This window comes from Palaemon carinicauda, chromosome 13, assembly GCF_036898095.1.
Source record: "Palaemon carinicauda isolate YSFRI2023 chromosome 13, ASM3689809v2, whole genome shotgun sequence".
Classification (NCBI taxonomy): Eukaryota; Metazoa; Arthropoda; class Malacostraca; order Decapoda; family Palaemonidae; genus Palaemon; species Palaemon carinicauda.
The window spans coordinates 27,363,763-27,368,362 of NC_090737.1; the positions used below are offsets into that span (position 1 = coordinate 27,363,763).

General features: G+C 38.5%; 1 pseudogene; it reads right to left on the reverse strand.

The window, feature by feature from the left end:
- Nucleotides 1–510: 510 nt before the first annotated feature.
- Nucleotides 511–2,435, reverse strand: LOC137651472 (lysosome membrane protein 2-like; annotated as a pseudogene).
- Nucleotides 2,436–4,600: the final 2,165 nt, after the last annotated feature.

Genomic DNA, 4,600 nt, shown 5'->3' on the forward strand with positions numbered 1-4,600 from the left:
AGAAAATCTCGTCAAAGGCAGGTCTTCAGATGTGTAAATGTCTTGCGCGAAAGGAACACAAACTAGCCATTACGTAACCTAGCATTTAAATGCTCAATGCTACATTTAAGCCTCTCTCTCTCTCCCCTGTGTGTGTATATATATATATATATATATATATATATATATATATATATATATATATATATATATATATATAAGAGAGAGAGAGAGAGAGAGAGAGAGAGAGAGAGAGAGAGAGAGAGAGAGAGAGAGAGAGAGAGAGAGATTATTCAAGAAAAAAAAAGAGCTAAGAATTGCAGAGTATAATGCAAATGAAAATAACGATGATGCTATATCTAAAAACATTCTCAATAATTCGGCTAATTACTTATCTGAGGATTTTAGATTACTCTTTAGTTTTTATTCCATACACATCATGATATATATATATATATATATATATATATATATATATATATATATATATATATATATATATATATATACACAACAGAAATATTTAAACAGTTAATTAAAGATAACATTTACTCTTTCTTCCTACCTTAGGCCACGCACAACATGGCGAAGCTTTGGATCGCCGTTGTAGAAATGTGGGAAGGAAAACCCAACAGAGGCACCCCAGTAGCAGGGCTTCATGTCGAGAATTCCCGTCGGAGGACATCCTCCTCCGCTGCAGAAGCACGAATTCTGCGGGTGGTCTTTGCCGTAGGCGAAGATGTCATCGGGGGGAACGAACCGGTAGGCCGAGATACCTGATTGTGTCACAGTTTCGTTGTAGACCAGTGGCAGGGCTCGACACAGCTGCCCGTTGAAGATATATAGGGTCTCGTCCTTCGTGACCCCGGGAGCGAAACCATTGGCATCCGTGCCCCTGATCTCATTGCAGAAGTCGCCACTCCAAAAGTCTAGACTCTTGTGGCCGTTCCAAGAGACGATTTGATTCATCTTGGCAGCATCGCCTTTTCCCGTATGCATTGTGTAGGGTTCTTGAACGGAGTCATTGAAGCCTACCAGCAGACCAAATAGCTGGTGAGGGTAGGGCACTTCCTGAAGAGTTCGTGCCCAGTCCATGACCCGTGACCTATGACCCCACAACAATTCACCGACTGTCAGTCTTCTGATGGTATCGAACCCATGGATTTTCTTAGCATACTGTATAATAGTCCTTAAGAAACCGGCTTCTTTCACGGCGTCGGCTGCGTTCACGAAGGGTATGTTCACGGTAATGATCGTGTCTTCCTGGCCACCGATCGACATCTCCGGCTGGAAGAAATAAAGAGGTTTAGTCCTGTAAGAGACAGACCCATTCGTGTGAAACCTAACTTGCTGTTTGCTTTCTTTCATAAGATAAACATAGGGTCCTGTCTCCTTCACCCGGGGTCTGTCGCCATTCATAAACTCCTCCGGGTTCGTCAGGTTGAACACGAAGACTCTGTAGTAGACGGGGACAGGGGTATCGACCCACGCCTCGTACTTCTGACTGCCCTGTCGAAGGACCATCTGGTCGACAGCAACCGTATGGACAACTGTGTCGTATCCTGCAAGCATGAAGATGACCGTGGCGGCGCACCAGACGGCCAGCATCCAAAGACAGCATCGACAGCGAGCGCTTTTGTTCACGCGGTTGACCACGGCTCGCATGCGCTTGTTGCTGGCGGTCTCGTAGCCTTCGTCAGGTAAGCGACCCATTGTCACTTTTGAATGTCAAAATCAAAAGCTTATTTCTGTTGCACGATTATTTCGTTAAACTCTGGTTCATATCTCTTAGACAGCCTCTCTTTACGAACCAATCTTCTAACGTATATCAAAGACATTGATATGCTGCGGAAACTGTTAAATTCGTTTAGATATATTTATCAAAGACTTCACATTGGGCTCATCTATTCATCCTTAAAAAGCTTTTTGAGACTGAAGTATGTAATCGACACTTCACCCATAAAATACACTTCCAGGGGACTTCTCACATACCACTTCAGTTTAAAAAAATCTCACAACCTACACATTTTGGATCTTCACTTTCCCATGCATCAAAATTCCCACACCGGTAATGACAAGAAGCTAATTTCTAACAAGGGAGGTTTTCTTAGCCCTTTTCTTCAACCATCATTAAAACTTTATTGATAATATCCAATACCCATAGGAAATACTATTCGTCACCACTGCACCTACGGAAGGACTTCAAAAACACTTAAAAAGGAGCTTAAACAATTCTTGAAGGGTTGTCGTTATTCTTGGTAAATAATAATAATAACCGAGGTGTCTTTCAGTGTTATACAAAACGTCACGTACGAACTTCAGTCTTCCGTTTTATAAGAAACGCTTCACTAATATGATCCAAGTCATTAATATACGAGACAAACTCGTACACACACACACTTGTCCCAATCCCCTTTCAGACTAGCGCACACCCCGCGATGTTGATGCCGCGTCGCGACCAGCCAACGTGTGAAGTTATCGTACTCGAGAGCGTCATCTTCACTTAACCTTTTATACTCGGTTGCAACATTGTCAATTCGTGAGCCATATTATGAGCTTGACTCACGTCAAACCACATAGATGTAATTAGGTTCAGGATGTGGTTAATAATGATAAACATACGTCGACATTATTGCGAGGGAACGTCTATATAGTTGGTGAGTCAGGATTAGCAGACGTCGTACCTTTGGAACAAAGAATTGTCGGCGAATTTTCCAGAAAACTCAAATAGAATTATAGTTTATGCTCCATTAGTATATAAAAGCAATGCTTTACAGCAGAAATAATAAATTTAACAGACTAAAATAAATAAAATAAAAGAAGCGTTTGATTGGACTGGTGGTCACTTTTCATAATCAACAATTCACTGTAATTTTATCCATTTCTCGAAATTCCTGGTTATAGGTTTTACAGAGAATTTCAAATATGTCTAGGCCTGTTTTCATATTAAAATTAACAGTAGTAAATTTAAAAGAATTACTCTAGGAATTTTGTAGCATGTGTAAAATAAAATTACTAATTATCAACTCAAATTTGCCTTCTACTGTGGTCATGTTAGACTGACAAGTTTGTTTACTTGGAAAAAATGTTGACGAATCATTCTCTTCTTTAACTCTATTTGACCTTGAACAAAATATGACAATCAAATCTCAAACATGGCAATTCTATTGTTAATGAATATATAATTATGGGGATTTTTTTAAAGCAGGGGCTGGTTTCCCATTTTCCTCAAGCTATGACATTGGACACGGTTTAAGTAAATATTAAGTAAGATTTTGCATTTTATTTCTATATAATTTTAATAAGTAGGCCTATCTGATCTTAATGGGGAGAGAGAGAGAGAGAGAGAGAGAGAGAGAGAGAGAGAGAGAGAGAGAGAGAGAGAGAGAGAGAGACTAAACAGGGTTAATAAGAATAAAAAAGACAACTTACGAACATCGACGATAACACCAAACTTTTTAAAATGAATGTATGTTATAGTTATGTAAAGCATATGAATGAAATGTGATCAAATCCCTTGCTATAATATTTATTAGTATGTCCAAACATTCGACAGAGCAGAGGGAATAAGAAAAAAATATCCCTTGTGCCAGACAAGGCTAATAAAAACGTTGCTTTAATATCAGCACGTGTTGAAAGACCCATTTACCTACATTCGCGTAGACTTGTACGAAATGGAAAAGGGACCAAGGTTAAGTTAATCCTCAGTCTGAAATGACTTCGCGTGCATTCTCCAGTTTATCGTGTTATTTCAGAAACGTCGTTTCGTGAAATTTCAATTGAAAATGTTTATGCATTCGGCCTTCATTTTCATTCAGGTCAATAGATTGTTTACGTTCAGGCGTTTATAACATTATCATATTTTAGTGACGTCACTGGTAAGCCAACACTACTTGAAACAAACGCCAAATTTTAGGCCTATTAATTTACACTTCCATGAGGCAACCTTTAGTTAATGTCTAGGCCTACAATACTCTTTCTGTGTTTCTCTGGCGGCATTAACCACCTAAGGCAAGAAAATACCTTGTGGCTCTCTTGTCCTGAGCAGTAAACTAGGTGTCCTTATGAAATTAACTTTGATGTGTCGCACCCACGGTGGGAGAGGGATAATTAGCCTAGCAACCTCATTCCCTATAAACAGCTGAGGCGAATCAGGTGGCAAACTCCTTCAAGGATACATCGTGAGAACACACACACACACACACACACACACACATATATATATATATATATATATATATATATATATATATATATATATATATATATATATATATATATATATATATATATGTGTGTGTGTGTGTTTGTGTTTATATATATATATATATATATATATATATATATATATATATATATATATATATATATATATATATGTGTGTGTGTGTGTGTGTGTGTGTGTGTGTGTGTGTGTGTGTGTGTGTGTGTGTGTGTGTGTGTGTGTGTGTGTGTGTAAGCGCCCTCTTTAAGTCTACCCTTACCTTTACATTAGACTCATCAATATGGTAATGCAAAAATTAAACCTAAACACTCATTAATGTATGTACTGCTTGGTCAGGCTATGCCATTGACCAAACTATATGTTCATTTGCTGTTGCCAAATAGTACAGCTGTAGGC